We start from the raw sequence: 13246 nt of genomic DNA on the forward strand, positions 1-13246 counted from the left end.
CGGTATTTTGTTTTGTTTGCCGCGGTCTAACGTGGACTTCCGTTCGCCGTTTGCCGTTTCAGTCTGAGGCACAGACGCCGCCATTAACGGAAGTCCTCAGACTGCCGTCGCCGGCCACACTGCCTTCAACTTCTACTTTGCGGAATGCTTAAGTAAATAATAACCATCGCACAATTCTCTTCTTTTTCTTACTTTTTTTCTGTTTTCTGTGTCTTTAATTTTTGGCAAAAGTCTTCGGCTAAGCTGTTTACTCTAGGGTAACTTCTGGGGCCAACTCTTTGATGCGCGAGCGAAGTCTTTTCGAAAAGTTGAAAGCTTAGCGCATAATTAACATATAATTCAGCGTAAAATCCGCTCAGTTCAAGCTGATTTTGTGGCAAATACAAAGAAAACCTTGACGACCAAAACAGAAGGTAGCAAATGCAACTTTTTAATACGCATTTCTCATTAAGAATACAAGTAAAGGCGCGTCATGTAATATAAGGCAGGCAGGTTAAGAATTTATGTGAGGAAATATGAAATACTCATATATTTTGCAATGTGGCAGGTTAGATGATGATATACATACTCTTACTTGTACTTTGTCAGATTTGTTGTTTGCCTTCGGTCTTTGGCACATTTTCATAAGCGCCTTTGACTTGGACGAGCTGCTTTTGCCTTTGCTTCTCTGCGAACTTCTGCGCAATGTTCGCATCTGGCATAATTTTGTAATTTCATTTCATTTTTATTTTCCATCAGCTGGCTGCTTGTTTTTTTTTTTTTTTTTTTTTTGTTCAACTCGCATTTATTCTACGCTTTTTGGGCTGCCAGGTGCAGACAGGCAAGGCTTTCAAGGGATTTGCAGCAGCTTAGTCGACAAGTTTAAACAGCTGCGGATGCGGCTGTAGATGAGAGGATGACGCTGTGGATGATGCTGCTGGGTTGGGTTGAGTTTTGGGCAGAGCAGGGCAGGGCACAAGCGGATACACGACTGCGACTGTGGCGCTGATGATGAGTTTGGCAACATGTAGGCAATGCCTTTGACAGTCTTGATTAATTAGCAGTTAGAAGGCCCTCAAAACTCAAATCAGACTTAATGAATTTCATTTCATTTTCAAATGTTTCGTACTCGCTCTCTCCCTCTCTCTTCTTCTTCCTTTACTCTTTTTGGTATGCGGCAGTCTGTTGCGTTTTGGGTTACATGCTGTGTGGCATGCGGCATGCGGCAACAGTGGCCGCATGTGGTGAACATTATGAGAGAAGCCCTGCTGCAGCCGGCATCCCTTCTTAGAGTGAAGGACTTAAACCCAAGCAACTGATAATACCTTTAACTCTAACGTCGCGAGCTTAGCCAAAAAAAAAAAAGAAAATAGAGAAGAAAAGAAAAGGACACGAGCTGAAGCAATTGCTAAGCAATTCTAAGGCTTCTCACATGTTTCGCCTTTATTCAATATTCCTTTAGTTGTTGCCTCGTGTTATTGTTATTACTGTGTTTTCTGCCGACTGTTAAATCCTGTCCTTGTGCCTGCACTTTGACTTCAAGCAGGCCCCGGCCAGGCTGTCTTTGATTAAAATTTTGCCACTTGCCTTCTACTGTTGCGTTTTAACTTTTGACATTGACCCAAGACACACTCTCCGACAATGGCTATATCTCTGGCTTTAGCTGTAGCTATAGCTCTGTCTCTGTCTCTGTTTCCGACTTTGACTGTGATTCCCGTCTCTCGCTCTGTCTTTAGCTCTGGATCGGCTTTGGATCGCCTTGCACTTTAGCCGGCACGCACTCTAGAATTTCATTTGGACCTTTGGCATGTGCTTTGTGGCTGCCTGCCTCCTGTCATGCACCAGGCTCTTGCCCTCGACCCCACCATCCAGTGCTATGAAACACTTATCCTAGCAGTAGACAGCGAGACAGCAATAATAGCCATGTGTCTTGACTCAAGATAACTTCGTTTTGTTTCGCTTCGTTTCGTTGGGTTTTGGTTTTGGACTCGTTGCGTTGCGTTTCGTTTCGTTTTCATTTCACTTGTGTAGTTTTACTTTTGGCCCTGTCATACTCTTGTGGCACTTGATGTGGCCCTGCAACAACTTTTAACTTTAACGCGTTATGTTTCCAAGCAATGACAGTAACATTTTCTTTTTCGATATGGCCTTAGGATTTAGCAGAGAGGTCACCTCGAAAGGCCAGACAAAACAGGTGAATAGGTGTCCATCACAGAAGACAAAAGCTCGAAGAGTGTTGTTGTGTCGTCAGTTGTTGACCCAATGTCTTGGCTTATTTTTAAAAAAGAAACACTTTGCTTTTGTGCTGAGATAATCTGTCAAATGTACTTCCAGGAAACACATTAGCTCCAGCACACGAATCAGCTTAGAAACAACAAAGAATCTTTTATTTATAAATACGTCAGAGAATGAATTCAGAAGAAATTATTTAATAATTGAATTTAACATCTTTAACTTCACAAAATCAGCGTCATCGCTTCGTCTGCTTCATTAGATGCTTTGTTCCATTTAGCTGCAAGTCAAATTGTTCATAGTCATTTATCAGGCTGTCAACGCCCCCAAAACATTTTGTGGGAGGGAGCGTGAAAATTAATAGACATATGCAGCCAAAGTGCAGCGGGGAAAATGTAGAAAAGCGACTGTGCAGCTGCTTAAGTAATTCGCTGAATTTCGTAAAACGAGTTTGATGAAAAACCAAAGCGCAAAAGGAAACGTATAAAATTGCGGCCACTCATTCTAAATGAGGACGAAAGTAAATGGTGAAATCCATTTGCACCAAAAAACGACTGTCAAAGGCCCGCGGCCAAATGCAACGTCACCTGACTCAACTAAACTAAGGTGAGCTGAGGAGCTCGGAGCTAGGAGCTGAGGAGTTGAGTTGAGAGTTCAGTTGAGCTGAGAGTTTCGCGGTTTAATGGCACGAGCTGCCTTGTTTGCCTTGAGGATGGCACACAAAACCAGCAGCTTCTAGCTAGCAACTCCTTTGCCTGCTCGTATAAAACTTGCAGCAACAAAATTAATTACCTTTGGCTACTTTCAACTAGTTGCGGCTAAGCACGGGAGGCTGTGTGTAAGCTGTTTGCATGCCCCGACCAGAAAAGGTGGCCCCAAACATCCGCTGACTGCTTTTAAAGCGCCAGCCGCAAAAGCTGCGCCAAAAAATAGTCAAAAAAAAGCGTTCGCGACTGAAAAGATAGAAAACCATCAAACAGAGAGCAGCGAACAAGTTTTGCCACTAAGAAAGTGCGGGCGGCTAACGGATGTGACAAAACAACAACAACAACATGAACAAGAAAAACAGCAATGGCAAAAACATGGCGCAAGGACAACGAGGTTGGCAAACAGAAAGATGGTTGCAGTTAACGAAAAGAAGCAGAGCAGAGCAGCAGCGAAACGGATGAGATACAACGCGAAAAGTATGTTTTAATAAAAGCGGAAATGAAGCAGCGTTACCGTTATTTCCTGTTTGCACACAGTTTTGTTTGAAGCAGCCGCCGCCATCGCTAAAGATCTAAAAAGAGAGCAAGAGAGAGAGAGAGAGAGCAGCTGACCTGGTGAATTTCATTCCCAGCATAAACCACTTACACACAAAAAGTTGAAGAAGAAAGCTGTAAACAGATGAAATTAATGTGCGCGGCAACCAAAAATTTTAGCAGGCAACGCAGAAGAACTAAAAGGAAATTGGTGAGAGAGAGAGTGAAAGAGTAATGGACGGCAAGCTAAAGTTAACCGGACTCAGGTGTATTGATTTCAACAGAACTTTAATTGAATTTCCAGTGAGACGAGACGAGACGCATACATTTTAATTGAACTTAATCGTAAAGTATCAATTAGTTAATTAACAATATTGTGGCAACAATTCGAAGTAAATGCCTGATTAGCTTACAATTTAATTAATATGTATCATCATCGTTGTGTAGTTTCAGCCCCAGTTAATCTTATTTACTTTGTTATTAAATGCAGGTAGAATAGATATTGACTTACACAACTACGGGGAAATGGAAATTGTATAGAGAGTGGGCGTGACTTATCGGATCGCCCAACTATTGCCATAATATTGTTGCCGCATATCTTATGCACACATTTGTGCAGCCAACCGCAATGCAACCGTCGCGCTGTTATTCTTGTCTGTCCCACATATACATATACCTATATATAGAGTAGTAAGCTAATAAAACATTTGAAAGCAATCACAACTTTTGCGCTCCAGTTCGATGGCTGTCATTGCATGTCTGCGCCGTTTGGCATGCAATTCCATCGCATAAAAAACGAAATAAAAATCAAGCTTTAACTGAAACTGAAACTGGAAATAGAAACACGAAATTCAAAATGTAAAAGTAAGAAGGCTCTCTCCTCTTCTCCCCACTCTTGTGACCGCAAGCCAAAATGTGGCGCATGCCAAAAATGAAAACGAAATGAAATGTTGGAAAAGTTGTTGAAAATGGCGTTGACAAATAATTTCATATCATGTCTGCGCATTTTGGCAATGCGCCTGGCATTTGCCTCTGCTTAGATTTCCTTTTGATTTGCGCGCTTCCATTTCCTATTCACTCTCTCACTCGAATAATCTTCGAGACTCTTCTCTTCCTCGACGTGTCTATGCCAGGATCAGTTTCATTTGATTTGGCGCAATCCCTGCCTCCATTTTTTTTGCTTTTTTTGTGTTGTTTGCCTGCGTGCGGGAATGCGAATGTGGGTGCAGCTCATCCACCTGTCTCGACGATGTGTAGCTCACAATGACTCCATTGAACTTTTTGACAAATTTACCCTCCGGCTTACGACACACACTCTCAATCACTTTATCGACGCAGGATTTTAAAGTCTTTAACTTGTCTTTTGACTTTCGTTCTATGTGTGTGTGTGTGTGTGTGTTGCGCAACAATGAGAATGGGAGCAACAGAAAAAATGAAATGCGAAAGAAGTAAAGTTCATAGTCAAAAGGATTGGAGTTTTCGGGCGTCGTCAAACAACGCACAGGAAATCTTTTGAGGCCACCTCGTCTAGCATCCATCTCCTCAATGAATGAGTGTGTGTATGTGGATGTTGTCCTTTGGCTGTCTCTCTGTCCTTTCGTGCGTATGCCAGCGAGCCTGAAACCTCTTTTTATCTCTCACTCTCTCTCTCGCTCACACTCTCTGAGTGTGTGTTTTGTCGTCTAGGTCCTGTGGGTATTTTGCTGTTTCGCCGCCTGCCGCCTGCCGCCTTTTTGGCTTGGCAAAAGTGCAGAAAATTTGTGCAAGTTACGTGCTTGATTACATTTTTTTCCCAACTTTTCACTCGCCCTTTTTTTTCTTGATTTTGCTTTTCTTTTTTCCTTTTTTTGGGGGGCTGCATTGATGGGTTACACAAGTGGTAAGGTTAAAGTTCAGTGTGTGTGTGTGTGAGTGTGTGCTTGATATGCCTGCTGGCGACGTTGTTCTTTTGATTGTCTGTCTGGCCTTCGAGGCAGCATTTGATAGACCATCCGACCAACTGACTGAGTGACTGACTGACTGGCTGAATGCATTGCATGTCTAGCGATTACCATAATTGAGCAAACACCTGTCCGACCACAAGCAAAAGCTTTTAACAAATTGTGGTCAGCTGTAATCGGCTTAAACTAAACAAATCTCAGCAATTAAGTAACAAACAATACTTAATCAAATGGATTCAAACCCATCAACTGTCAACTGCACATTATGATGGACGTTTTGTCGGGGTTCACACGAGAGTTAAAGGACATACACATAATACTATTATTATTACTCCACAAACAACAAACACACACAAACGCTTGCGTATGCATTTATGCAGTCTATTTGGAAAATGGTTTTCATTTATCAGTGCGACAACAACAACTAGAACAACAAAAGCAACAATCGATGTCAATGCAATTTAAAGGCTGCACAACAAATACAAAACGCATAAAGTCGGAGCGTGTCATGGAGTGTGGCAATTGCACAACATGACGTATGATAGATTTCTCTTTAAGCTTGTTCCAGTAACTACTTCGGGCATGTCCAATGCACAACACACACACATACAGATATACACAATCGCAGCATGTTGCCAGGACTCCGTGACTCTTCAGGCTGTTGCGCATTTGTCTCCGCTTGCTGTTGCTGCTGTTGCTGCTGTTGCTGCTGTTGTTGCTGCAACTGCCACTGCTGCTTCTGCTGTTGCTGCTGCTGCAAGCTACACTCTGTAAAATTAGTTTTGCACTTTGTACATTGTCAGTGGCATTCTTTACACTTCTTACTCTTGCTCGCCTTCCTCTTGCTCCATATTGTGCGGCACTTTTAGTTGTTTGTCTCCACCTAACTCGGTTAAGGTTCTGCCAGCCGACTGTGGCTCAGGCGTGGCCCCAAAGTGTGTGTGTCTGAATCTCCAGTGGTTGTCTCTGCTTTTCTCGCTCTCGCTCTCGCTCTCTCTCTCTTTCTCTGCCACTCAACTTCAGCTTGTCATGTTGCACATATGCATTTGTGTGTGTCTCTGTAGTAGTGTAGTTGTAACTAAAACGACTTTCATGTGGTTAGTTTGCTAGCCCACACACAAAACTCTGCACACATTTAACGCTAAATGGGCGTGCCCCAAACGCCCCCCTGCAACCAACTGCGAGAGTCGTGGCTTTAGCAAATCAGCTTTGAAATTTATCTAAATGCCTAAAGCTCGTTATAAAATGAGCCCGGACAGGCGTAGATTTATGCAGCAATGTGCCATGTGCCAAGTGGCAACTGCCAGTTGCAAGTTGCAAGTTGCCAGTTGCTAGAGTTGCCAGAGTTGCGGGTTGCCAAGCAAAGTTATGCAAGCAGCGCTGGAAAGTAGGCAACACACTTTAGCTTAGGCCTAGGCTAGACACACACGCTTTGAACTGATTGCCCATATAAGAGCGAAGCAAACACATACCAACACATTCATTTTCATTTATAGCACTTGCTTGTCGACACCACGTCTCTAACTCCCTTCACTCCCCTCGCTCGCTGCTTGCTTAGACAGCCTCAAACGCACTTAGCCAAATTGCATTGCTTGGCAAATGTCTTCGCGCAGACGCCGTTGCTGTTGTCGCAATCGTAAAGCGTTAAAACCGCATTTGCAAACCAACAGCACTCTCCGTCTGTATCCCAATGTGGCAGCCAGCCATTCCCCCTTGTCCGCTCCCTCCCCTTGGGTGCTGCGTTTTTAAAATGTAAATCCTGCAAATTTTATGCACATTGTGTAGACGATTTTCCCTCCCGCTCTCTCTCTCTCTCTGTCTCTTTCACTATATCTAACCCTGTCTGTGTCTGTGTCCGCTCGGCTATATAAAATATTTTGTAAAACTGCATTTACACCACAAACACATTTGCATTTGAAATGTGCTGCATGCTGCTTGTGCTGGTATTACAACTCCAACTGTCTCGATGACACGCCCACCAACGACTCGACTCGACAAATGCATTCACAGTGGAGCAACATCAAAGTCAAACTCAAAAAGGTATTTGCGATGCTCTTAAAGATTGCCAACGTGCCACTGTGCAGCGATGTCTAGAGAGAGTTGCAGCTGCATTTGTTTAGTGTTGTTGTCATTTCTTTTGCAACATTTTGTTAAATGCCTTGTAGCCTGGAAATCCTGTTTAACAATATATCCCCTCAGTGCACAACATGGCAGCATCCGCAGCTGTTGCACATGTTTAGCCAGCCTCTTGGCCATCTGTTAAAGCTGCTTGCCACCGCAATCATCTCTTATCAAATATGATGCAGCTGCAGGCAAGTTGCTCCATTAATTCCATACTCAAAGGTAGTCAATAGCGAAAGCAAGGACTAATTAATGACCTACTTAATGACGCCCACTTCGCGTGCATTTGGCGACAAGCTTAAAACATATTCTTTGGCAGTCAAGATGCGTTAATTTGATTTAAGCATTTTCGGCATGCGGTTGCTGTAGCAACAACAGTAAGCAACATTATGAAACATGGCTATATGACATGGTTGCCGTAGCGTGTCACAGAGCAGAGCCGAGCAGAGAGCGAGCAAACGCCTTTTGTTAGCCATTCGTTATCCTTGTCGAGGCGAAGCCTTTTAAAAGTTTGCCATCAACAATAAAATGCAAGTAAAATAAAAAATACTTTATATAGTGTAATATTAAAGTCAGCGCAGAATAATGCACGAACAATAAACCAACGCGAACCATAAAATTTTGCATGCTGCGGCCGGAAGGCGTGGCGTGGCTGCTGCGGCACTTTATGTGGCTGCCACGAGAAGAGCCACATAAAGCTTTAATGAAAGCGTTTCTCTTTTTTTTTGTGTTTCATTAAAATGAAGTACAAGAAGGTTACATTAGAATATTGAAAACAATTTTAGAGAGAGAGAGCGGGAGATTTAAAGTTCGTATTAAATTCCCGCTCTCAGACTAAGCGTAACTGTGTTGCTGTCACACAAGTAAATCGAATTAAATGTGCAGCTTTTTGCCGACCACACAGACTGCACGCAATTCTTTGGGGCATTTAACTGCCACACACACATGTAAAAATGACCTTCGCACATATTCGAAACTGTGGCACGCTTCTACCTTGCAACACGACCTCTGCATCCTGTGCGTTGAGGGATATGCTACGTAAATTTTTCGCCTTTCTCTTTTGGTTTCCTGTGTGCGGTTGCACGTTCATACGCTGCCACGCTGCCACACACACTGTCATGTGACAGTTGAGGAGCGCGGCGCATAAATTTTTATTCAATTTCTGTCATTTCCCGAAATGTATAAACACATCACTCGATGCGTCGACGTCGACGTTGCTGGCGACGCGACGCTGGCAGCATGTATTTGACAGGCGGTAGCCGCATTTGCCGCAGCAGCCGCAAGGGATGCCTCCCATCCTCGCTTCCTCCTTTTCTCCACTTTTCCTCCACCTGAGCACTCGAGCTCCGTTCTGCATTTTGGCAAAAAGTTGTGGTTTAGATTGCCGGGCCTCTGTTTTGCCAATGTTTAAACTGCGCAAAATACGTATACGACAGCGTGCACGCGGCCAAAAGGCACGCGTGCCAAATATTATTTTCAACATTTTGCCCTCCGCCTGCCACACAGCTGCTGCCGCATTTGCTGCCGCTGCTTTGCCTCTTTGTCAGTTGAGTAGCGGAAAATATTTTGCGCTTAAAGAAACGCCAGGAAACAGCAACGGATGTGGCACACGGAATGCAAATAAAGTAGGGCCAGGCCAAGAGCCATGGCAGAAAAAGCGTAAGAAAATCTACATAACATACACGCAGCCTGTCGAAGCAAAACCAGAAATAAGCCAACACAAGGCAATGGGCTAAGTAAATTCTTAAAACATTTTGCTGCTCGTTGCGCTTTTGTCGCATTAGTGTACGTGATGTTGTGGCAGGAACAACAAAGCTGTCAAATTAGCACAGATCTGCGCTCAGTATCGATTTTTCTTCCCAGTCACCCCAGTCGTATACGTTATTTTTTGTGCTGCAGCTAATTGAAGTAGCTAGCAATGATATTTACAAACTGTTTCTTCCTGTAACATAATAATCCAATGTTTAAGTTACAATTTCTCTCTTCGAGCTTAGCTGTTGGAAGCAGCTTTAAGCAGCTTAAAGTGTGAATTAAGCAAAATGTTTCCCCAATGTGAAGTAGCTATTTACTACTCACACACACATACACACTTGCTGCTATGGCAAATCAATGTAAATGGAGTGCATACATTACTCATACGCAACGTTGTCTGGCAGCCACACTAAAAGCTTGCAGCTAATGATCCTTCAATTGCTGTTTCATATGAGTTGCAAAACGTTGAATGAATGAGCCCCATTGAATTGAATGACACAAGCTTTGCAGCAAGCAGCAAGCAGCAACGTGCTAGGGTTGCATCAACAGCAACAGCAGCAGCAGCAAGGAGCAGCAACACTAAGTAAGTGCCTCAAGAGGTTGCACGATTGAGAGGCGACAGGGGAGAGCGGAGGAGTAAGGGAGTGGAGTGAACTCTGTCGACGATGTTGATAATGATGCATGTTTCAAATCAATTTTGTTGTATTGTGCCAAAAATGTGCACGCTCTCGAGTGCGGTGAAAGTGCAGCAACAACAACAGCAACAACAACAACAGCAGCTGCAACATTAGCAGCTAGTGTTGCTGCAACGTCGTGACGTCTTGTCCTGGTGCGGGTTTTGGGTTCCACCCAAGCGCTCAGCTTTTATGTTGCCGCTCGTTGAATGATTTCCAGCAATTCTTTTTCACCAGCTCAGCTTCGTTCTTGGTGCTTGCTTACTACTTTTTATGCGGCACGCCCCCAGTTGTTGCCCCATTGCAATGCTTGCATTACTTTCGCCATTTTATGTCGCAATACTTTGCAGCCATGTGGCATGTTGTGAAGTTCTCACCACGCCCCCCTCCACCCGCCGCCTCCATTTTCAATTTGTGCGTGGCAAATGTTGTTGCCAGGCTCTTTTGCTGCTACTTCAATTTTTCAGCATCCGCGCTGTTCTTTGCTTGCTTGAGAATTAGTGTTATTGGCTTAAGATACACACACTTACACTTACACACACACTCGCACACTCGCTGAGTGCGCACAAACACTTGTATCTTTGTGTAGTTTCCTCATGTTTGTTGACTTAAACACATCGCATTGTAAATAATTGTCTTCAAGTCCATTTCGCTTCCCTCATTTTTCAACAACCTTTTTATTGTGTAACTCTCGAGTCGACTCGAGTCGAGACGAATCCGTCTCGCAGGGGCTTCCCCCATTTATTGCTCTGTTTCCTTGGCGTTTTTCGGACATTTAATTAATTTCTTTAATCAGCAAACATTGTGCGCTGCGTTCGTGGAAATCGACACGACAAATATGTAATATGATTATTATTATTTTCTAGCTAGGTGCTTAATTACTTTGACGCTCCAAGAATTGTGTCATAATTATTTCTATTCTATATACTGATATCATATATTTATTCCTCAGTATTATCGAATCCATCAACATTCTTTTATCGATTTACTTAGGCAACTTTCTTGCACAATATTGAAAAAACGTGGCAAAAATAGAAAGAAAAAAAAAATAAAGAAAAGATAACAGGCGACTTTTGGTGGCAATTTTCGCACATCGTTTTCAATTCTTGTGTCCCGTTTTATACATTTTTTTGTTGTGCGCACAGCGAAAAGGAAAAACTGTTACGACATTTTCATTTTAATCTTATTAAAATGTTACACGCTTTGTGCCGCTTTCGTTGTGGGTGATGCGATGCCTTCAGCTTTAGCTTTAGCTTTCGCTCTGGCCTCTACTTTGGGCCCACTTTGATATTGAAATAAGTTTTTAAATTAATTTTTTGTTAGCAAAAGTTGGCCAAACTGAACTCAACTCAACTGGACTGAACTGAACCGAACCGAACTGGCCTGAAGTGGGCAGCATCCAACAAGAGCCAAGGACAAGGGCAACAAGCAGCAGCAGCACCATCAACACAGCACAGCGGGGTCACATAAAAAAAGGCGCTGAAGCTGGTAGCTGAGGCTGAAGCTGAAGCTGATGACTCCACACAGTTGCCAAATGGGCGTGTGAATGGACCAATTGTGTTCCATATTGATTGAATCGGCTATAGAGTGTATATATATATATAGTAGAGAGAGTGTATATAAACAGCCATTGTTAGCTATTTGTTGCTGCAAAATTGAAAAACTTTTGCTCGCCCATTGATTGACAGAAAGTTGTAGGGAAAAAAACTTGTAATTAAAATATAAACGCTCCCGCCTTGTCCTTGTTAGAGGTTTGTCCAGTTAGTCAGAAAATCAAAATCAAAATGAAAAAAAAACAAAATTTGTATGAATATGCAACAACATTTTCCACATTTTCCATTTTGCAATTTTATTGTGTGTTTATTTATGAAAGTGTTTGCAGTGTGCGCAAGCCAGAAACAGCAGCTGTGGGAGATTTTTTTGGGAATTGAGCTGTCCATCAGTTTGTCAGTGGGTTAAGAGTGCACAGCTGTAAAGGTGCCGCACTGCTGTGTTGCACGTTGCACGTTGTACGTTGCATGTTGTGTGTGTGTTGTGTATTGTGTGCGTTGCACGAGTATCACGTTGCCTGTTTGACTTTTATGCGCATTTCATTTGGCAGAAACACTCTTCATATGTGCTTCATGGCTGGCATTTGCAACTGCCAAAGGGTCGCATAGACACCTCCTCCAAAACCGTTTCTACGAGTATTATTTTCTTCCTCTCCCTCTCCCCGTCCATCTCTCCCTTAGTGGCGCATAAATCACATAAACAACATTCTGATTTTTCGCGCATGATATTTGTGCCTTCCGTTAAACGAAAATAACACAAACAACTGCAACACAAAAAAGAACTATTTGTGGGTTGATGCAAGAGGTGTTTCTGTGTGTGCAAAACAAAACAAATATCGAAATACGGAATACGGGAAACCCATAAAACGAGATAAAAAATACAGCAAGACAAAAAAACTACATCAAATAGTAGTAGTAGTATTTCTAGGAAACCGACGGACAGAACGGAACCGCAATGCGCATGATGAGCAATAAAATTGGGGTATAAAAATGAGAATACAATGAGACAGGACGAGTCTGTTGAGTTATTACTTGCATTTTTTGGCACTGATTTGTTATGTTTTTCGTTGCGTTGTGTGCTGCTCCCTTTTGTGCGCTCATTCGATTGCAACTTTTGCAACAATGCAATGATTTTTATATGCCACCATCATCAAATTTGTAGTGCGACAATTCATTGCTTCCACTTCCACAGGGTGAATCCCAAATGTGATACATAGTAGCTGACATCAACTTTGCTCCCTTCAGTGAAGAAATATTCATAAACTGTTTAAGCCAGATGCTAGAGATAGACGGAGACGGAGACGGAGGCAGAAAGGGTTTTCCCCACAATAATTTTGCAACAGATATCCAATCGCTTTTACTGCCCTTTGGCAACATTCTACACATCAAACACTTTCCCTCCTAAAGTGCCAAACAAAATAAAGAAAAGCTAAAGCTTAGCTCATATTCTTTATAATATTGTGCCCAATGCAACACACATACGCACATACACACACGCACACACATCTCGTATATCTCTTGCCATTTGCCGTTTTTATTTAATTTGCAACACTTTTCTCCATTTTTACAATGCGCTACATTTTTCAATTTACTTGTGACACACACACGAACTCACTCACACACACACTGAGAGAAAGATAGAGACAGAGTTTTTCTCTCTTTAGCTTCGACGTAATTTACACATTTTTCTGCCACATTAAGCGACGTTTTGCCTTACACAAGGCAAAACCAAGTCAACTCAAGGCAAAGCGAGGCGA

The 13246-nt window shown here is 42.8% G+C and overlaps 1 protein-coding gene across 4 annotated transcripts in view; it reads left to right on the top strand.

The window, feature by feature from the left end:
* LOC117574869 (tyrosine-protein phosphatase 99A) overlaps window positions 1-13246 on the top strand; it is a 113599-nt gene that overhangs the window by 54041 nt on the left and 46312 nt on the right. The window lies entirely within an intron of this gene.

This window comes from Drosophila albomicans, chromosome 2R (genome assembly GCF_009650485.2).
Source record: "Drosophila albomicans strain 15112-1751.03 chromosome 2R, ASM965048v2, whole genome shotgun sequence".
Lineage (NCBI taxonomy): Eukaryota > Metazoa > Arthropoda > Insecta > Diptera > Drosophilidae > Drosophila > Drosophila albomicans.